The 23,213-nt window shown below is 43.5% G+C and overlaps 1 pseudogene across 1 annotated transcript; it reads right to left on the reverse strand.

Annotated features, from left to right (window-relative positions):
• Window positions 1–13,727: 13,727 nt before the first annotated feature.
• LOC102164431 (nuclear RNA export factor 3-like) lies at window positions 13,728–22,454 on the reverse strand (annotated as a pseudogene). Its single transcript, XR_014834808.1, has 19 exons — window positions 22,290–22,454; window positions 19,884–20,040; window positions 19,510–19,663; window positions 18,808–18,891; window positions 18,596–18,700; window positions 18,391–18,471; window positions 18,215–18,284; window positions 17,971–18,059; window positions 17,744–17,851; window positions 17,487–17,596; window positions 16,553–16,589; window positions 16,123–16,191; window positions 15,984–16,039; window positions 15,737–15,844; window positions 15,549–15,607; window positions 15,321–15,436; window positions 15,189–15,231; window positions 14,577–14,649; window positions 13,728–14,042 (listed from the first exon to the last, which is right to left on the reverse strand). The product of XR_014834808.1 is annotated as a nuclear RNA export factor 3-like (transcript).
• Window positions 22,455–23,213: the final 759 nt, after the last annotated feature.

Below are 23,213 nucleotides of genomic sequence, written 5' to 3' on the forward strand. Positions count from 1 at the left end.
GAAAGAAGAATTAAAAAGAGCAAGAAAGCCTATATGATCTGTGGGACCACATCAAATGTAAAATATTAAAATAATTGGAATTCCCTAAGAAAAAGAGAGGGAGAGGGGGCAGAGAGTTTATTTTAAAAAATAGTAGGTTAGAACTTCCCCAAACCTGGGGAATTAACTATAGTATAAGGGCAAAAGAAAAGAGTATTAAAAATAACTAAGTACTATAATTTATTAACAAATACACAATAAAAAAGGTGACATATTTGTTGTTGAACTGTGACATCAAAAATATAAAAGGGGGAATAAAATTGTTGAACTTTTGTATGCAATAAAAGTTTAGTTGCTATCAGCTTAAAATGGACTGTTTATCTATAAGACATTTTATGAAAGCCTTATGGTAACCACAAAGCAAAAACTTAGAATAGATTCAGAAAAGATAAAGAAAGAAGAAACAGAGCATACCACTGCTGAAAATCACCAAAAAGGTAGGCAAAAACAGAGGAATAAAGAAACAAAGGAATTACAAAACAGCCAGAAAGCAATTAAGAAGATAGCTTTAGTAAATTCTTACAAATCAATAATTACTCTAAATGTAAACAAATGTATTGCATTTACCAATCAAAAGGCACAGAGCGGCTAGATGGATAAAAAAGCAAGACCCAACTACATGCTGCCAACAAGAAACTCACTTCAGACTTGAGGACAAACACATTGCTCAAAGTGATGGGATTGGGGAAAAAAAAACACTCCATGCAGTGGAAACCAAAAGAAAGCAGAGGCAGCTATACTTAGACAAAATAGACTTTAAGCCGAAAATGCTAACAAGACACAAAACCAGACATGGTTTTCTGTGGCAAAGTCCATACGAAATTTTAAAGGTGGAATTGAAGGTTTGAAAGTTTTAAAACAATTTGCTTTGTGAGATACTCTCAACTATATTTTGCAATATTTAAATGAGTTTAGAAAATAATAAAAAAATTGTATTCTGCTTAACTACGTGCATAATACGACACTGACTTATCTTTTAGTCTGCATAAAAATATTTAATCTCTTTGACATAACTGCAAGGTTCACATGGTGTTTCCTTCCTTTTCTTTTTTTTTTTTTCTTTTTAGATCCATACCTGCAGCATTGGAAGTTCCCAGGCTAGGAGTCAAATCAGAGCTGCAGCTGCCAGCCTTCACCACAGCCACAGCAATGCGGGATCCAAGCCTGGTGACCTACGCCACAACACTGAATCCTTAACTCCCTGAGCAAGGCCAGGGATTGAACCCGAATCTTCATGGATACTAGTCATTTCCACTGTGCCACAACAGTGGCAATGTTTACTTCTTTACAGATGAGGAAACTGAGCCTCACATCCCAGACACGTCTGAGGCCAAAGCACTTATGTGACCTTTATGCCATGTGACTTCAAACGCCAACAAGAACACAATGAGAAGTGAATCCTCATTCTTTGAATAAGGAGTCTGGGGATCCTTGTTCTCCAAGCAAGACAATCCATTTTCAGGAGCTGGAAAAGAACTGATCTGGCAGAAGACGTGCACACAGGATCTTAATCTACAGGGCAGAGGCAAATATTCACAATGGAAGGGAAACTAACTTTCTACTGGTGAAAGTACAATATACACATTATAGAGTATACTGAGTAAACTGAACAAGAGAAGAAAATGGTTGAAACATCACACATGAAAAGCTGAACCCTGTAGAAATCCCAGGTCTGTGATAGTGCCCTATAGGAGCATAAGCAGCCACACCTCACTTTGTCTAACCTGGTTCTCAGCCTTAACTGATTGCAGCAGTCTAGGATCAGCCTGTTGTCTCACTTCCTCACACAATATGGCCCCTAGGACAAGTTCAATCCCTTCCCCTGTTCTGGCCACATTTGTAAAAGAGATCATTCCAAATCTCTCTTGTTAACTTTGTGTGCAGAGAAGTGAGGCAGATCTGGATTTGAGCCCTGATTCCATTACCTTTTAGCACAGTGATGCCCAAGTTTGCCCACCACACATTCAACTCAGATCAGAAAAACTATCTAGAATCTTTTTGTCTTTTTAACTGGTGTGGTTGTCCTCACTGGTTCCATCTACACATGTCTTTCTCTAGTCCACCACTCTGTCTGTATCATTGAGAATACATACAGTCTCTCAGGTTTATCTTGCCCTCCACTCAATGATTCTTCATCATAAAAAGTTCTAGTGATCACAGCCGGACTATGGTGTTCTATTCAACATAAAAAATATCTCACAGGAGATCAGATAAGATGGCAGAGTAGAAAGACACTGAGCTTATCCTTTCATGGGCACACCAAAAGTACAACTATTTAGAGAATATGTATTGATGAAAAGGATTGGAACCTATCAAAAATGATCTCTACAACTAAAGATATAAAGAAGGAACCACGGGACAGGTAGGAGGGGTGGAGACACAGTACAGTCAAGACCCATACCCATGGGTGTGTGACCCACAAACAGGATAATAATTACAATTGAAAGGGTTCTCCCCAAGGAGTGAAGGGTCTAAGGCTCACATTGGGATCCCCAGACTAAGTCTTGTACTCCAAATACAAGCCCCTAGAATATTTACCTTTGAAGGCCAGCAGAGTTTACTTTTGGGAGAGTCAAAGGGCTGTGGGAAACAGACTCTACTCTTAAAGGGTGCACACACAATCTTGCATGATCTGAAACCCAGGGTAGAAGAAATAACTTGAAAGGAGCCTGAGCCAGACCCACCTGCTTTTCTTGGAGAGTCTCCCAGAGAGACAAGGGGCAATTGGAGCTCATCCTTGGGGATATAGACACTGGCAGCAGCCATTTTAGGAGTTCATTCAAGCATGTGGACACAGGTGCTGGAAAGTGCCATTTTGGAATACTTTCTTTGGCATATTAGCCTCAGGACCCAACCCTACCCATGCCAACTAGCCCAGGCACCAAGACTGGGATGCCTCTGGCCAAGCAAATAACTAGGAAGGGACAGAGCCTCATCTCCAGCAGAGAGGCTACATTAAGAGCCCCCAGCCACTCCTGGACACATCCCAGCCCAGAAGAGGGCCCAGGATCAGGCCCCATATAACAGTGCACAGGCCCTAGATCTGGGGCTCCCAGGGCCCTCCAGCTAGACACTCTAGGACCCAGGTCTACCCACCAGTGGGCAGGCACCAGTCCCAGGAAAACTGCAGTCCCACAACCTGCAGATCCAGCCCACCCACCAGCATGCTATCACCAGCGCTGGGACCCCTGGCTCTGCAGCCAGACCCCAGCACTCATCTCTGCTCTCCAATGGGCTGGCACTAGCCCCAGGACCTGGCTTCACCCAACAGTGGGCAGACACCAGCCACAGGATCTCCTGGACCTGGACTCTGCTTGTCAGTGATCTAGCACTAGTCCAAGAATCCCCCAAGATTCTGCAGCCAGCTGCCTCATTACTTGGCCTGATCAAGCAGCAACTGGCAGCCTCTGCACAAGGCAAGACCTGGTAACCCACCAGACCAGGGGCCAGCCAAGCCTACCAGACCATCCACAGCCCACCCAAACAGGAGATAAGTTAATCTGCCTGAGATAGCTATTAACACACAAGAATAAAATAACATGGCAGGAAAAATAAGAATACTTTCAGCCTCACCCACAGAAAAGCTACCCTACTTTAGAATGGGGGAACCTCCCAGAGGCACAGGAAGGGACAAAAGATGTTGGGAGAGGCCCCTCCATAGCTTAGAGTGTATTTCCCCCCGATTCTAGACCACAATGCATATTACCAATATTTTAAATCTCTGCATAAACTGGCAAAAGAAACATGGTACCTCAGTTTGTTTTATTTGTTGTGCACGGATGAACAGTGATGTTGAGGGTCTTATCAGATGAGAGGCACTAGTGTACACAGGATAGGTGTGGGGCTCAGCTGCCACACAGCCTCTGATCATATCTTAGTCCTGTGACTGGCTATCCCTGCCCTCTCTACACCCCAGAGATGGCTGAAGTTGGGCGACAATAGCTCCTCCTCATAGGTTGTGATGAGGATGAAATGAGAAAGTGTAGGTTTAGCTCACATAACAATGTTGAGCTCTGTGGAACACTGTCAGCAGTAAATATAAACCCCTACCAAATTTTTAGTAACACTGTCAAACAGATAGATTAACCAATCCTGGAACTGCCTTTTCACAAGATTTCTTATTAAATGATATAACAAATCCTCTTATTGTTCTAAAAAAGTAATGGGAATATGATTGTTTCATTTTCCTCACCATCCTCAGGTGTCTCATCCTATAAAGAAGTTGCACCAAAGCTTATCCAGTAGATAAATATGTATACATTTCACTTACTGATACTTCAAATCCAACTGATATCTATGACCTATTCATGCTAAAGTGATGTCTTTTGTGGGAAGGGGGCCAATATATACATTCCTTAGATACTTTCTATAGGCTTACTCATTTTTTCTTCATAACAGCCCCAGGAGGCAAGTATTAATATACTCACTTCATAGGTGATCAAGATCAGGCTTATGAAGTGTAATTCACTACTATAGGATTACCCATCTAGCTAGAGGACTAAAGTTCTACTCACTTATATCTGTATATAAGATGTTTTATAAGATATACAAACACACAATGCTTCAGTATCAGGAAATCCATTTATATAATCTATTGTATTAATAGAAAAATAATTACATCATCACCTTCATAGATTAAGAAAAGGTATTTGATAGCAATAAATGTCCATTCGTGTTTTCAAAAAGTGAAGAAAATAGGAATTGGCTGGCACTTTCTTAGCATGACAATATATACACACTCTCCAGCCCCAAAGCATCCTACTTAATGAGGAAATACTGTTGGCCCTCCCGCTAGAGACAAGGACAAGACAAGATGCCAACTTATCTTCTCTCATGTTTGACATTTTGTGGGGGATAGTTGAGAAAGCAAGTTAAAAAGCAAGAAATTCAAAGCAAAGGGAGGTGGTAAAATATGTTTAAAGATAATGTGGTTACACATTGGAAACCCCAAAATAAAAATGGAAAAAAAATCACAAAGTAAAAGAGAATTTAGAAAAGTAACAGGTTACACTATTAACATCCAAAATCAATACATTCTCATGTACGATTACTTTAAAATTACAAGACATAATAAAAGAAAACAAAATGACTGGATAGTAATTAAACCTAAACAATGTTTAAAACATACCTAGAACACACCACTAGATTTGCACACATAGAAAAAGACATGATATTCTCAGGGAAGGAGAGTCAACAGCATAAAGATGCCAAATTTTCCCAGGTTAATTATTACTTTAATGTTCATCTAATTAAATATCATAAGCATTTATGATGAATTTAGACAGTTGTATTAGATAATATAATTGATTATCAGATTTATTTGGCAGAAAAAAACAGCAACAGTAGTCTAACAAACTCTGAAAAAAGTGTGATGGGAGAGGGTAGCAGCTAGTCCTACCAGATACTAAAACTTATAAAAATGTACAATATAATAGTGTGGTATTGTCCCATGAATCAACAGAAAGACTAATAGAAGAGAAAAGAATACTGATACAGGTCCAGTTTATTCATAGAGCTCGAACAAGATTAAGGTAGCATTTTCAACGAGTAGGGATATGATAGATGATTTAAGAACTAGTATTTGGATACCATGTGGTTTCAAAGATAAAGAGATCCATTTATCCATCTTACATCAGGAGAATTGACATGTGGTTGAGATTTAAATGTAAAAGAAAAAAGAATCCACACAAGTATTAGAAGAAAACATCGGTGAGCCCCTCTTATAATCTGGAAGTAGAGGTAACTTTCCTAACTATAATTCAAAATCCAAGACATCAAGGAAGAAAAGATCGATAGACTTGACCAGGTAAAGTTAATAATAACAACTTTGCACATCAAAACACATGGCAGCCAATTGAAAAGACACTGGGAAAGAATGTTTACAACTAATGTCTCTAACAAAGTGTTGCTATTCCTTTTATAAATACGTTTATCAGTATAGAGGCAGGGGGAGAGTTAACACAAACAGAAACCTTTTAGACAACAACTGTCCTACCTCAGACAAGCACCATGCAATGAAACGCAGTTGTACCCTCTCCATGGCAGCAAAGGCTGAGTGGGGAGGGTGATTCCATTCTCGCTTGATTGTAAGCAAGCACCCTTCCTTCCAACCCTCTCAACAGTATCAGAGCAGACCACCTGGGGAAAGGGAATTTTATTATCCCCAGCCGGTGGAAATGAGGACACCCCTGCCCATACACACAATGTAGTGTCAGGGAAGACCCTGCAGGGAGTCTGACTTCCACCCAATCCCAGTCATAATGAGGCTCCCTTCACCTCCTCTCTGGTAGAACAGCCCCTCTCTGGGCTGGGGTCACCAGAAGCCAAGTGGGGCAGTGGAATTTTTATGATGAGCCAATGAGAAAGAGGCCTCCTCCCCTCCATGGTGTTAACAGAAGCCACAAGGAGGGCAGTAAGGAAATGCCTTCCCACTCCTACCTGGGTGGTGTCTGTGGAGGCCTGGTGGGGAGTGAAGTCCTCCTTCCACCAAGCAGTAGTAACAGGGAATCATATCCCTCCCCCCCATGCCTACCCCATCCCCCAGGTTAGAGGTTGAGTGGGGAACATGGACTTTTATCCCCGCCTGGCACTAATGAGCACGCCTTCCTCCCCCTGGCATAGTATCAGTTGAGGCCACAGAGGAACAGCAAGGAGGTCTGAACCCTCTCCCAGCTTGGGTAGTGTAGGCAGAAGACTGGTGGGGAGCCTGAAATACCACCCCTACCGAGCACTTATGAGGCACCCCCTCCCTTCCCACTCCACACCTCCTGAGTGGTGAACCCCCGACTTTAATCTCCACCTTGCTACTACACTATGTCTGAGTTTCATCCCTTACTGGCATGGTGTCACTGAAGCCTTGCTAAAATGGATGATTTTTTTATTGTTATTTCCACAACACAATTTTTTTCCCACTGTACAGCATGGGGACCCAGTTACACATACATGCAAAATAGATGATTTAATTAAGATTCAGAGTTGATAACATAATATCCAAAATATCCCAGATGCAGACAAAAATCTCTTTTGTATCTAAAAACTCTTCTATCCAAAATCTTGACTGAGAAAATATAATCAATAGATGACAACATCAGGATGACACAGATATTGGAATTATCTGACATAGGTTTTATTTTATTTCTTTTTAGAGCCTCACCCATGGCATACGGAAGTTTCCAGGCTTGGGGTCAAGTCAGAGCTGCAGCTGTAGGCCTACACCACAGTCACAGGAATGTGGGATCCAAGCCATGTCCGTGACCTACACCAGATCACAGCAACGCCAGATCCTTAACCCACTGAATGAGGCTAGGGATTGAACCTGCATCTTCATGGATACTAGTCAGGTTCATAACCTGCTGAGCCACCACAAGAAATCCCTGTCATAGATTTTAAATCATAGAAATATCCCAATGAGTAAATACAAATATTTGAAAACAATGAAAAAATAGAAAGTTTCAACAAGTAAATAGAAGATATACAGAAGAACACACAGACATTTTAGAGTTGATATATGCAATAAGTGAGGTAAACCCTCAATAGATGACTGCAACAGCAGAATGAAGTACAGGGAGAAAAATAATCAGCAAACATGAAGATAGAACAGAAAAATTAGTCAGCTGCAACAACAGAGAAAATAGACTGAAAAAAAAAAAAGAACAAAGCATCAGAAAGCAGTGATACCATAGCAATAGATGTAACATTCATGTCATTGGTATCTAGGAATGGAAGAGAAAGAGTACAAGCAATAAAAAGTATTTGAACGAAATATTGTTGACTTCACTTTTGTCAAGACATAAACCTACAAGTACAAATGTCTGGTAAGACCTCAAAAGGATAATCCCAAAGAAATCCATGAAAACATGTTATGATCAAACTTCATACAATCAAACACACACACAAAGTCTCCAATGCGGGGATGGAGAAATGACATCTCAAAAGCAACACAAGTGACATAAAATTTCTCATAAGGATCCATGGGATACAGAAGAAAATGGCATATTTTTTCAAGTGCTGAAAGAAAAGAAGTGTCAACCTCCAATGTTATATCTGGCTAGATTGTCCTTTGGGAATGAAGGGAGTTATAAAGACATTCTATGATGAAGGAAAACTAAAATTATTTGTCATCAGCATATACACCCTAAAAGAATAGTTAAAAGACGTTCTCAAAGAAGAATTGGTAAGAGAAGGATGCTCAAAACATTAGTAAGGAAGAAAGAAAAATGGAAAGACTATAAATATAGGTAAATACTAAATAATTATCATGCTAGGTGAAGTCAGACAATGAGATACCAACATCAAATGCTATCACTTACATGTGGAATCTGAAAAAAGGACACAATGAACCTCTTTACAGAAGAGATACTGACTCACAGACTTTGAAAAATTTACGGTTTCCAAAGGAGAGAGGTTGGGGGTGGGGGGGATGTTGGGGGTTTGGGATGGAAATGCTATATCATTATACAACTATAAATGTAATAAATTCATGGAGTAATACAAATACATAAAAATAAAAAATAAAAATAAATATATAGGTAAATACAATAGTTTTTCCTTCTCTTGAGATCTCTAAATTTTGTTTGATGGTTAAAACAAAATGTAACACTACCTGATGTGATTCTCAATTATTTTCTTAAGAAGAAATAATGAAGTGTGAGGGTTAACTTAATGTGTCGCGCGCGCGCGTGTGCGTGTGTATTTACACGGTTTGGGATAGTAAGAAATACATATCTATATATCTATATCTGTATCTGTATTCTATCTACCCACATATTTATCTATATATCTATCTCTTTTTTTTTTTTTTGGTCATTTTAGGGCCACACCTGAGGCATATGGAGGTTCCCAGGCTAGAGGTCCAATTGGAGCTGTAACCGCCGGCCTATGCTACAGCCACAGCAACGTAGGATCCAAGCCACATCTGTGACCTATACCACAGCTCACGCTGTGAATCTTTAACCCACTGAGCAAGGCCAGGGATAGAACCCGAATCCTCATGGATTCTAGTCGGGTTTGTTACCACTGAGCCACAACAGGAACTCCTATATCTTCATTCTACTGATTCTGTTTCTCTGGAGAACCCTGACCAATACAATACTACTATAAATGGTGTATGGTAGAGGGACTTTTTTGACTTTATGCCAATGAAAAGAATTAGGTATACAGGAAGTTACCAATGTTTGGGGCACATATTACCCACGCACGTATGAACAATTAAATTAATGATATATATCTAAAGATAAGGGCACACAGTTTCCTTATGTTCTAAATAGGATCCAAACATCACTTCCTTGGACACATTGGTACTTTGAGTTAAATTCTCTATTTTCCCATAAAATATCTCTTTTGAAAGGCCACACTTTCCAGACGTTATAAATTGTTATAGCACTACCAATTTTATTTTGTCATAACCAATCCCTGGGCATGAAATAATTCTACTCCAAAGTCAAAGGACTCAGCTCAGTGCGGGACTCATTCCCTGCATCTTTGCTAATCTCTACCTTTATTAGGTTGGCAGACAGATCAATCTAAAGACAAAAGAAAGGGGCATTGTGGGCTCACATGGTAAGTCACTGATGCTCTTCAATAAGGATCCAAAGTCATAGAACCAACTGTGTATGAAGGAATATCTCCATGTAACATAGTTGAAAAAACTATCGCATGCTAGGGGAAATCCTATGCTGATAGTCCACAGAAGACAGTTGAACCAGTCAGGCAGTGTGGATGATAACTAAATACACATTTAAGCAAAGTATGTTGAGCCCATATGTCTGCAATAGTACAGAGTTGCCCAACCATTTCTGAGTGTTTGGGCAACATACATGGTTCCCTTTTGGACGGGAGCTCAGATCTTAAATTTGAAGAAATGATAACTGGATAAAAGAAATATGTAAACGAAAGTGGAGAGAATAGAAACACTATAGGAAAAAAATGAAATTAAGAGTTGGTGTTTTGAAAAGACCCACAAAACTGACAAATGCTTATGTAGATTAACTAAGGATATACAGATGGCCAACAAGCACATAAAAAAATGCTCAACATCCCTGATTATTAGAGAAATGCAAATCAAAACTACCATGAGATACTACCTCACACCAGTCACAATGGCCATCATTAATAAGCCCACAAATAACAAACGCTGGAGGGGGTGTGGAGAAAAGGAAACCCTCCTGCACTGTTGGTGGGAATGTAAACTGGTACAACGACTATGGAGATACCTTAGAAATCTGTACATAGAACTACCATACGACCCAGCAATCCCACTCTTGGGCATACATCCAGACAAAACTTTCCTTTAAAAATACACATGCACCCGCATGTTCATAGCAGCACTATTCACAATAGCCAAGACATGGAAACAATCCAAATGTCCATTGACAGATGATTAGATTAGAAAGATGTGATATATATATATACAATGGAATACTACTCAGCCATATAAAAGAACAAAATGATGCCATTTGCAGCAACATGGATGGAAGTAGACTCTCATCCTGAGTGAAGTAAGTCAAAAAGAGAAAGACAAATACTATATGATATCACTTATATCTGGAATCTAATATAGGGCACAAATGAACCTTTCCACAAAAAAGAAAAACATGGACTTGGAGAATAGACTTGTGTTTGCCAAGGGGGAGAGGGAGGGAGTGGGTTGGATTGGGAGCTTGGGGTTAATAGATGCAAACAATTGCTATTGGAATGGATTAGCAATGAGATCCTACTGTGTAGCACTGGGAACCACGTCTAGTCACTTATGACAGAGCATGATAATGGGAGAAAAAAGAATGTATACATGTATGTGTAACTGGGTCACCATGCTGTGCAGTAGAAAAAAAATCATATTGGGGAAATAAAATTTTTTTAATTTTTTAAAAAAGAGTCCTTGAACAAATAAAATTAACTATCATAGTGTGAAAAAAAAAAAACTGAGAAATAGAGAGAGGAGTTCCTGTGGTGGCTCAGCGGAAACAAATCCTACTAGGAACCATGAGGTTGCAGGTTCAGTCTCTGGCTTCACTCAGTGGGTTAAGGATCCAGCATTGCCATGAGCTGTGTTGTAGGTTGCAGAGGCGACTCGGATCTGGCGTTGCTTTGGCTGTGGCGTAGGCCAGCAGCTAGAGCTCCAATTTGACCCCTAGCCTGGGAACATCCATATGCTGCAGGTTCAGCCCTAAAAAGCAAAAAAAAAAAAAAAAAAAAAAAGAAAAAAGAAACAGAGAAGACTCAAATAAGAAATAAAGGATGGACTTTACAACCGATGCCACAGAAATGGAAGGGATTATAAGAGAATACAACTAACAATTATATGCCAAAAAATTGGATAAACTAGAAAAAATGGACAAATTCCCAGAAACATACAAGCTACCAAGCAGGAAGACATTTTTTTTTTTACTTCGAACAGATTTATAAATAGTAACAAGATTAAAGCAATAAGCAAATCTCTCCACAAAAAGAAAAGCCCAGGATTGAATGGCTTTATTGGAGAAATCTACTCAACATTTAAAGAAGAATTCATACCAGTACCCTTCAATCGCTTCCCAAAAACTAAAGGGAGGAAACACTTCCAATCTCATTCTCAAAACCAGAGAAAGATGCTACAAGAAAAGAAAACTACAGGCCAATATGCTTAATATTTTTTTTTTTTTTGCTTTTTGCTTTTGAGGGCCACACTTGCAGCACATGGACTTTCCCAGGCTAGGGGTCAAATCTGAGCTGTATCTGTCAGCCTACACCACAGCCATAGCAACATGGGATCCAAGCTGCGTCTGCTTCTTTGTAGATAGCTATACAAATGACGTAATTGCTACTAAAACCCCACTAATTTTTTGAAAAATTTTATGGCTGCATCCACGGCATGGAGAGGTTCCCAGGCAACCTATGCCATAGCTGCAGCAATGCTGGATCCTTAACTCACTTTGCTGGGCCAGGGATAGAACCCCTACCTCTGCCATGATCCAGGCCACTGCAATCAGACTCTTAACCCACTGTGTCATAGCATGAACTGCTTTTTTAAAAATTTAAACCCCCTCACTAATTTTTACCATGTTGTAAAGCAGATTAACTGTTGGATTTTAAAGAACATCTGGAAAATGAAATTTTTATGTGAACTCTTCTAATTTTCATGTTAAATAAATATTTTTTCAAAAAAACAACTAAAAATTCAGCAAAGACTGAAACATATGACCTAAACCTGTAAAGCTCCTGGAAGATGACATAGAGGAAAAGCTGTATGACTTTGGATTTGACAATGATCTATTGGATCTGACACCAAAAGCACAGGCAAAAAATCCAAGATAGACGAATGGGACTATATCAAGTTTTAAAACTTTTGAGCATAAGAGGAAAAAATAGTGTTAAAAAACAATTCACATAATGAAAGAAAATAGTTGCAAATCATCTATCTGATGAGGGTTTAATATCCAGAACATATGAAGAATTCTCATAGTTCAACAAGGAAACAAACAACCCAATTAAAAATGTGCAAACAACTTGAACAGACATTTCTCCAAAAATTGCAAATGACAATAAGCATATGAAAAGATGTTCAACATTACTAATCATCAGGGAAATGCAAATTAAAATCACAGTGAGATATCACCTCATACCCATCATGAAGGTTACTATAAAAAATAGAAAATAATGTGTAGTTGAACATCGAGAGAAATTAGAACACTTGTGCACTGTGGATGGGAATGGAAAAACTATATAGCTGCTTTCAAAAACAGTATGGAGAATTCTCTAAAAATTAAAAATAGAATGACCATATGACCCATCAATCTCATTTCTGTTTATACGTCCAAACGAAATGAAATCAGGATCCTGAAGAGATATTGTCACACCTGTGTTCATTGAGGGTTATTTACAATACACAGGAAGTGGAAGCAACCCAATTATCCATCAAAAAAATGAACAGATAAAGTATGATATATACATACATAGAATATTATTTAGCTTTTGAAAAGAAAGAAATCATGCCACGTTACAACACAGATGAACATTGAAGACATAAATGTTAAGTGGTATAAGACAATCACAAAACAACAATTTATGTGAGTAATGTGATTCCATTTATATGAGGTATGGAAAGTAGTCAAACAGATAGGGACAGATAGATGGGTGGATGCTAGGGTGTGTGAGAAGCCCTGGGCAGCCTGTACAGGGGTGAGGTGATAGAGGGTGAACACCTTGCTCCCTGGGAGGGACCCCTCTACAGCGTGGACATGTCGACCTACACTGATGAGGGAAGAGCAACGTCAATGCAGATTTGTAGTCAATAGCAGATGGAACTGCTTTGGTACATAGATGAATTTTCTAAACAGAACTGGATTCATAGTAAACAAACCATTCCAAGACATCTGTTATTCTTCTCAAAATGTACTCCCTTTCCTTAAAAAGAAAAATGAAGATGGATACCACCAGGAAGTCAGATACAGGATGTGCTCTGAAAGTGTTAGATCAGGGCACTCAGCAAGAGGGAGGGAGGGACAGAGGTTGGGATTTGGGTTTAATGGCTTCTATCAGAGTTTTTGGAAAATCTCTGCCACCTGGTAACAAACTGTCTATAACTATCATTTTCTGGTTTATTGAGTCTTGAGATTGGAATTTAGCCAGTGTCTTAACTGAAGAAAAAGCTACACTAGTGAGGGGGAGTGACTGGACTAGAGGAAACTTAGAAAAACACACATACACACAGATGCATTGCCAAATCTATTTTGATTCATCTACCCATGAAGTTGAACACAAGGAATGCTTTTCCAATGTAAAGAATGTATGTGCACATGTATATGAACTATGATCTTCATCATTACTTCTGAGATGGTGGTTCATCCATTCACTTTTGGAAGTTCATCCCAGATGTGACGGAGAAAGAGTGCACCATTTCCTGCTGTTCTGAGGAACGAGAAGGCAAGGAGCTGGCAGAGCAGGCAGGCATTGGGATGAAGAGCACAGATTCGGTCTCACTCCGGCTGGAGTCACTCACGAACAGCTCGTCATTCACAATGCACAGACTGGAGAAAACATGGATCCTTAGATAACTCATGGATGGAACGCCCCACCCCCCAAATGCTGACTTTGCACCAACTGCCACTCAGGAACCAGATTCTGTCCATAGCCTTCCTGTGTCTGCCCTCAAGATTCCTTGACTGAAACTTCTGCACTCCCACAGGGTCCACATTTGGAGATACTGTCTACCAACCTCACTAAATTTATAGGTTTATCCCCAACCCAGGAAAGATTTTGCATTTACCCTTTACAATAGCCCAGGGAGTGGACAGTCTGATCCCCATTTTCAGAGGAAGTCACTGAGCTACAGAGAGGGCATGTGACTTGACCAAGGTCACACAGCAAGTGAGTGTTGGGTCAAGGAGAGAACCCATGTTCCGATTCCAGAGCCCAGGCTCTTCACCACTAGGCTAGACTGCTCCTCAAAGCTACGGGCTGGGATTTCCACAATATGGAGAAAACCTAAGGTCTGCAACTCCACAGTCCCACACCTGAGCCCAGGCTGGGATGGGTGTTCCCATCCAAGACACGGCACTCACCTAGAAGAGGTGGCAGGGGTAGCGATGAAGGTTCGGGTGAAGGCACGAACACAGCCCTGATAACGACCTTCCACTGCAACGACCAACAACAGGACCCCTTAGAGCCCCACGTGCTTTACACACACCCACAGGGTCCTCATCAGGGTATGACTTGACACTCAGGCTGAGGGGACACTTGTTCATGAACGGGCAGGGTGTTGGGAAGAGGAGGGCAACTGTAGGAGCAGACTGCTCCAGTGACGGGGCCCCACGACCACCAGTCTGAAAGTCCTTGGGATGCATGTTCCACAGCCGCCTAAGAGGCAGGTTTATCACCCCACTTTGCAAAGGAGGACACTGGGGGGTTAAGCAATGGCCCAAATTCCCAGAGCAAGGATCTGGGATGAGAGCCATCAAACCCCATGACCTGGGTCCCCAAGACCCAGGGTGTATGGAGCAGAGGGCATGACTGCAGGTCACACCTGCATTGTCTGTGGGAAGAGTGAGGGCTGGAGAACCCAAAGGGGGTGGGAAGGTAAGGCAGGGGTCGGGGAACGGAGGGAGTTCTGAGAGGGAGCCCCACCAGAAGGAAGGCTCACTGGGGCCTCTGGGGAAGGGGCTACACACACCCACCTTCCTTGAACACCCCGTTGACGGAGAAGCAGAGCATCGTTTCCTGAAAAGGAAGAGCCCAGGTGCTCAGACACCACCTAAACACCCACGGTGGCTTCCCAGTCCTGCCCGAGAGAGGAAGCAAGAGCTCACCGTCTGGAACCATGTGTCCACCACAAAGGAGCTGAGGTCATGCTCAGTTTTGGGAAACACACACAAGGAGGTCACAATATCAACCTTTGTGTGGTTCAGCAGCAGGACCCTCAGGTCTGTAGGGGAGGGGAAGCAAGCGAAGGTCATGGCTGCCCCACATGCCCTGGGTCAAAGGACTGACCCCTTAATGGTCCCCTTTCCAGCCCAGTTTTCCCGTCACCCACTCACCAGGGTCCTTGAGCTTCTTCATGTTCCTGTTTTCCTCGAGGTACTCACACAAGCTGCTTCTAGGAGAAAAAAAGGAACAGGATGTGAGGGGGTCCAGCGAGGTGGGGGTTTGCAGGAGCAGACATGTATCTGCTGGGGAGCCCCATGGCCTGCCAGCCCGGGAGCAGAGTGTGAGCTGGGATACTCACGGGTCTGGGTCCTCGGGGTGGAAGGGAATGGTCAGAGAGAAGCAGGCCTCGTCGTGATAAGCACCCAGGAGACGCTGTCGGTTGCCATAGTCATGGATCAAGTAATAACTGGGCACGAGAAAGGACGATGGTGTGTCCATGTGGTCTGGACCTCAGAGGAAACCTGAAACCTCCCGGGGGCAGTCCTGCACGTGGGCAGCTCGCATGTGCTGGCCCTCCCCTTCCTCAGATTCCCACGGAAACTCACTGCTGCAGGAATTGCAGGACTAGACTCTTCAGCTCATTGGATCCAAAGAAGCTTCCCTGGGATGAAAACAGTCCTCAGGACCAGGGCCAACACCCTCCTCATGCACCGCCTAAAACCCTGAGAGATCCTCCACCCTCACCTTGCACGTCGGTAGGCACTGGCGGGCTTCAGCACCACGGTGAGTTGCTGGGGGTGTCTCCTGGCCATCCTGGGGAGGGAAGAGGAAGTCAGCAGTGCAGACCAGGAGGTGGGGCTGGATGATCAGGGAACAGGTGGGCCCGGGAGAAGGAGGGCGTCAGAGGTCAGGCGCCAAAGGGCCCTGGAAATTCCATGGGCAGGACTGCACTTGGGATCAGCACCGTGGGCCCCCAAAGCCTGTGGAGCCTGTGCTCAAGGACGATCCAGAACTGTAGTCTGGTTCCCTCCAAGATGGTCCCATCCCCCTCCCACCATGACCATTAAGGGCCAGGTCCAAAAAGGTAACTTGGGCAAGACCTAAAGGGGGTCAGAGCAGCTTGGGGGCACTGCCAGTGTCAGTCAGAGGAGTCAGTGGTCAAGGAATACATTACCAAGCACAGCAACTTGGGGAACAATTCCAAGATGGAGCTGCCAACATCAAGACAAAATAGAAAAGCCTGTGAAACTGCACAGGTCACCTTCCTGGTGTGACCATGACACTGACATTAGACACAGCCCAGTGTGCCCCACCCACACTCCGGGGTCCCAGCTTCCAGGGCCTTGGGCACCTCTCCCCATGGACTCTCCGGAGGGAGAGTTCCCTGCCTTCCTCCCTTCCTCCATCCTCCTTCTCCTTCCTCCTGGGGGATCCCCCCGAGACTGCCCTGACTCCCTTCTCCAGGGCCACGAGAAGCAGCATGTCAATCCCATGCTCCAGGCCTTCCTTCCCCCCTTCCTCCCTCCAGGTCCCCACTGAAGGCTGTGGAGCGAAGAGGGAAGGGGGTGGGAGCCCGGGGCTCAGCCACCTCACTGGGGGTCCAGGGTTCCGCCAGGACCAGGACACCCCCAGGGATGGCCCAGGATGCTTGGGCAGGGAGCTGAGTGAGCCAGGGCTCAGGAGGCAGGGAGGGAAATGGAGGGGATGAAGACAGAAAGGGAGGGAAGGGAGGGGAAGAGATGAGAGAGACGCAGGGGCATAGAGACAAGCCTGGGACAGAAAGCTAAGCAAAGAGAAGGGGAAGAAGCTCTCCCATGGTGGTGGGGGTGGGTGAGGGAAGAAGACAGAAGAAAGAGGAAAGAAATCTCTCCTGCTGCAGCCCCCTCCTTCACCTGCCCTGGAATGGCCCAGGCACCTGAGGTAGGAATGGAAAATATGTACATGCTGACGTGGGGCCTCACTGGGATCTGACTGAACCTTTGTCACCTCTGTCAGAGGAGCGCATGGGGCCTGTGGTCCTCCCAGAGAACCAGGTCAGGTGCCTCTTGCGAACAGCCACTGTCACAAGTAACTCAGACTCCCAGGGGCCAACAGAGGGGACCTCTGACCTTAGGCTGGTTGCCTCATCAGGGGAGGTATTGCACACGGGGTTTCTGTCTGCACACATCTCATCGGGCTCCAGCCGCTGGACCTTGTCCATCTGCCCTGCAGACTTCACCTGTAATTATAGGGAAGAACCACGTGGACCACAAGGAAGGCCTTGTACCCCCAATCCCTCCTTCAACAAATGCACTTACCTTCTTTGTCCCCACCTCATGAGCCCTCCACCTTCCCTTCAGAGAAGGCTCTGGGTACCACCCCTCACCTCAGTGTTGGGGAGGTTCAAGTTCTTGATGTGGGAAGCATGCTCCATAGTGTTGGGCAGGCCAACCAGCTGGTAGGGTTTCTTGTTGCTCAGGTCCAAGGACAAAAGCTGTGATGAAGAAAGAGTTGAGTGAGGACCCCAACAGGGGATATCCAACATCCATCTGCCGCTTCTGCCTAATCTTCCCCACCCTCACCGCAGTCCCCACACTGAGCCTAACTCCTCACCTTGGGCACATTCTCTCCATAGAGCTGCAGACAGGTGGTCATGGCATTTCCAGGATTCTGTACTGTTCCCATGCCAGAGGTCATCAAGCCTCCAGGAAGATGAGAGGAGGGAAACAGAAGGCTGAGAAGGTCCTGGCCAGTAGAGCTCCAGCACCAACCCCTCCCCAAGTTACCATCCCTGAGTGTCCTTGCCAGGCAGAACCTTCTGCCCTCCCCTGCCCTAGAATTACTGCTGCAGCCATACCAGGGTCAAAACGGAGTCTCTGGATGTGAAGAAATTGCTGGGAGCCCTCATTTTGTCTGTTCAAGGTCAGCTGCACAGTTAGAGATGGAGTTCAGTGTCTCTGAGGCTGAGGTGGTGAAGGGGGGCAAGAGATGGGTCTGGCTCTGAGTGCACAGCTTGTGTTGGCTCTGCCTTACCTTCATCTGCTCCACCTTTGCTGACCTCAGCTCCTTCTGCACAGAGCGGGGTGCATCACAGGGGTCCACAAAGACCGATATCTGGACAGATCCCAAGAGGGGCCAGGTGAGCAGCAGGAAATCTGAGCCTTGGGATCAAGCAAGACCATGCCCCTGGCCTGCCCTCTTGCCCCCAGCTGGACCTGTCCATGCCCTTGACACACACCCTTTCCTTAGCCTCATTGTAAATCTTGCCACTGACATTCCTCAGCGCGAAGGCAATGTTGGCATTCTCCACAAAGAACTGGGCCTGCATTTTCTCATAGTGAAACTGGAGGGAGAGGGGCGAGAGACACAGAATATGAGACGAGAGCCATTTCTCATCTGGGCATTCCCTCCACCCCGTTCCCTCTCATCTGCCTCAATGTCCTCTCTTACTTCGACTGGGGTGAATGGGACACCGCAGTGCTTCTGAATCAAACTCAGCAGCCACTTCTCCTCATACTTTATGCCAAATGGAATCTAGAAGCCAAAGGAAAAAATGGGACAGAAAATTGACATAATGAAATCCAAGGTTCAGATAAGACCCAGCCATATCCTCCTTTACAACCTTTTGTCAGGCTTCAGATAATTGTTTAATACAGGACACTGTCTGTCATTGCTAACTTTTGTACCAGGCATGGATTCCCTAAATCACCTCTCTCTCCATTCACAGACTTTTCTCGAAACAAACAACTTAAGATGTTTACCATGTACTTCCTTTTATAAAGGTCTCCGAGATCTTACCTGAGGCAGACCTGGCCTGCCCCTCTGACAAGGACCCCTGACTCATCCTCCTCCTCCCTCTCTCAGCTTGAGCCTAACTGAGCCTTCTGGTGTGAAGCCGCTCCCTCTCCTTGGCAGGAGTTCCCTCCTTTGCTTTCAGACAACCTCTCCCATGCGACCCGCAGTCTATCTGTTCCCTTTAAACTGCTTCTCTCAACCTGCTCTTACATGGTCTATGGTGTTACCTCCTAGGAATAACAAGACAGATCAACAACTCCTCTACCCAGAAAACTTTGTAGCATCTCTACATGAGTCCAACAGAGGTCCCTCTGTCATCTTCTTCTACAAATAAGATCCTAAGGCCAAGAGACTCACTGTGATCTTGAACCAGCTCCCCAAAGTCTCATCCTGCCTGATTCTCTCCACTTTTCCCTCTGGAGGCTTTTTGTCTGTGTCCATGTTAACATGGGTTAGGTCTTGCATCTGAAAATTGCCTCTCTGATGATAGGGTGGAATGCCATAGGGAGTGCTGTGGGGAAGTAGAGAGAAGAAAGTAGTCCATATATGCTCAGAAAGTCTACACATTTTCCTCAGTGATACCAGATCTACAATGAAGTTGTGCTCAACCACTAAGCTGATGCTATCATTCCTCACTCTGCCACAATGGAGAGAAGAATGAGACGTAATGAGCTACAAAGTTTTGTTTTCCGCTGGTTGTTACATGTCTGCCATGCCGACTGGTCACTTACTATCTTACTCGAGTGTCCACGTGAGCATCACTTCCTACTGAGTTTCTATCTTTCTGCTCCTGAGAAGTGACCTGTTCAGACCAATAGTTGTATCTCCTTTGGTAGATACCCCAGCATCTTGCTCTTCTTTGTATAGGGTTCATTTGGTCAGTGTGCTCTGAAATTGAGAATAACACATCAATGGTCCCAGTATCAGAGAAAGCCCTGGATAAACATCGTGGTTAATGAGGAACTATCACTGATTTTTATAACCTAAATAGAAATGTTATCACATTGCTTAAAAGTCTGGGAGACTTCACTGTGGTTTCGCTTCAAGGGAGATGAGAGGTGTGGAGCATCACAGCCAAGAGGGAAATAAGCACAGAGGAATGGGTTTGGATCTAGGGTTTTATTCCCTGCTCTGCCCTGTTCAGGCTAAGTGACCTGGGATAAATGGCTTTTCATCTCTAACTCTCACATCTCTGCTCTGCTCTAGGGAGACAATAAAATCTACCCTCAAATCTACCCTACTCTCATTGTTCAACAGTCAAAGTTGCTTTCTCTGTCTGATGAAAGTACTAGAGAAATTAAAGATAAGTCTGATTAAAAGGTCCAGAATGGTGCCTGGAGAGACATATAATGGAGAATATCAAGAGCAAGGGGAAGAGAATTAAAGGAGGTGCAATGAACATACCAGCACGTGGTTAATGTGAGTCCAAGAAAGCACAGGGAAGCGTGAAGAAATGCTATTTGAAAAGATCTTGGTTGAGAAGCTTCCAAAAGCGACAAACTATCAAGTCAGTATAACAACATTAATAGGAGAAAAACTATGCTTTAAGGAAAGACATACCTAAAAAAAAGGCATTCATTTCATCATCATCTAGCAAAAACTAGGAGAATTTGTGTCTAGAAGACTCCAATTAAGAGAAATATGACAGTTTCTTCTTTGGGCAGAAGTATTGTTCCAGGTCGAGTGCAGAAATACTAATGACATTTGTGAATACGTAGGCAATTTTAAATAAATATTGACTGTATAACACAAGGATTGTAATTGTTCTGGGGATTTAAATAGATATTGAATGAAAATGCATGACAATAAATTTGGAGGGGGTATTTGGAATCAAACTCTTCCAAAATACATCCATTGTCTGAGGAGTTTTAAAGGGCTAATTAACATTAGACCGTCAAATAGCAAAAATGGACATTGTAAGCTGAATGGTCAACACCACAGGAATGGCAAAGGAATGTTAAAGTAGAGAGATGCATGAAGTAACAATTTAATAGTTGCACAATATGAATCATTTTAAAGGAAAGGAGAGGAAAGGGAACCTAACAAGAGGCAGAAATGAATGTGCCTATAAAGGAAATTCTATCTGTTTTTACATTAAAAGTTTCAGACTAAATATTCCTAATAGAAAAACAGATAGGAACAGACCGAATGAGAAACTGCCCATCAAATGCTCCTTCAAAGAGCCGCATACAGAATTTAATCATCTAGAAAACTGGAAAACAATCAAATTGCAAAATGTATACCTTTTCCACATTAACCTACAGAAAGCTGGTATAGCCATATTACTAAAACAAAAGGTACACTTTCAAGAAAAACAACATTACTAGAGAAAGAATGAGATTCCCTTATGATAGCAGGTTCAATACAATAGACGATAGTCGTGCACAATTCTAAATTTCAGGCATGCATGTTTAAAAGAGGCCCAAAATATACAAAGGAAAGGCTGACAGACGAAGAGAAAATAGACACACCCACAGTCACAGCGTGAAATTTTAGCACAGCTCACTAGTTGACACATAAAATGGCAGACAAAAACTCAGCTAGAGGGAGAGGATTTTAAAATGTGACTAAAATAAATTAACAAATTTACTCAATTGACATAGAACAATGCACGTGACAAGTACTCTTCAAACATTCCAGAAGAGATCATATGCTAGGGAAGAAAGCAAGCCTCAGGAAGCGTCTATGGACTAATGCAGTTTGTCCTTAATGTAAGATTCAATGGTAATGGTGGGTTTTCTGCCCCTCCCCCACCTCTAGTATAAATCCCAAGAACATTACTTTATACGAACCCTACCCCCCCATCTAGGTGACCCTCCCCACTCTCCTAACCCTACATCTAAGAAGATTATATGACTCAAGCTTTTTCTTTAAGCAGGGAAAAATTTCACCTCAGCCATGACCACTTCCTTAGGAGGGGAGGTTTTACTTGTGGAATCAGGATGGGTTAATCAGAGCCCACTTGGCCTATTTCCTCAAGCGAGTGTAAAATAGTCAGCCTGGGCCCTCTCCATCTCTTCTCTAAAGGGGAGGGTTAGGCTGGGTGGGTTTCCTGTGGGTTGGGGTGGGGGAGGGAGCCCAGGACCCCTCCTGCCCTGTGGGGCTCTGAGGACAAACTCTCACACTGACCAACTCACCCATGAAGGCAGTGACCTGTCCCCACTGTCTTCACAGGCTGTGCCTGAAGAGAATCCTTGGGGCCTGGAGCAGGAGGTTTGAAAAATATCAAGGCGGGCTGCTGAGGAAGGAGAGTGCTAGCCCCAAACAACTCTGTCAGGACCACACAAACAAGATGGCGTCCTAACAGGAAGTCCCCTCCCCAAGGGCATAGAGAGGAGAGCCCTGGGGGCCAGAGGAGACTTAACTTCCTGTAATTACTGCCCCCTGAGTTTGCTACCAGCCTAACACCCAGGAAACTCTTTTCCCAACTAAACTATCCCTGCAGAGGAGGCCAACTAGAGTCAGGTGACTTAGAGGACCTTGGTGCCTGTGGCTACAGACACAGGAACTCTTTATGCCAGACTCTCCATCAGCTCCATTACATTGTGTTCCTTCATTCTGCAAACCCAGGGAATTCTGAGTGTCAGCCCATAGGTCAGGCTCTGTAATTGCTACATTGTGTCTGTTCTTTTATGTATTCCTCATAAGGCGAGTCTGATAACAGTATCACTAACCTTTCAAGTTTGCTGGGGCTTAATGAGGTGCTGAAGCCTGTCTAGGGTCATTCAGATGCTAGCTGGATAGACAGAGACTAGAATTGTCCTTCATGGAATGGGGATGATCTCTCTATGCATCGCTTCACTAAATTCTTGGTGCAATATTGGGGATTTTCTTAGGTTTGCTGAATGTTCTGAAAATAGTTAAAGGCTAGAATTAACTCCAACCCATTCCAGAGAGGTAATACCAAAACAAAGCAAGCAACCAAAAACCCCTTGAAGATATAAAGGAAATAGCACTCAGATTTTGGTGGGTCACTGTAATGACAGCAGAAAGAAACAAATCTTAGCCTTTCCCTTTAAAAAAAATGTGTAGTCAATGGAAGCAGGTATGCCCTTAATGGT

The sequence above is a fragment of the Sus scrofa genome, chromosome X (assembly GCF_054392235.1).
Source record: "Sus scrofa isolate SSC_HxYL_T2T_F1_AM1 chromosome X, Sscrofa_HxYL_maternal_Yorkshire_Landrace_v2.0, whole genome shotgun sequence".
Lineage (NCBI taxonomy): Eukaryota > Metazoa > Chordata > Mammalia > Artiodactyla > Suidae > Sus > Sus scrofa.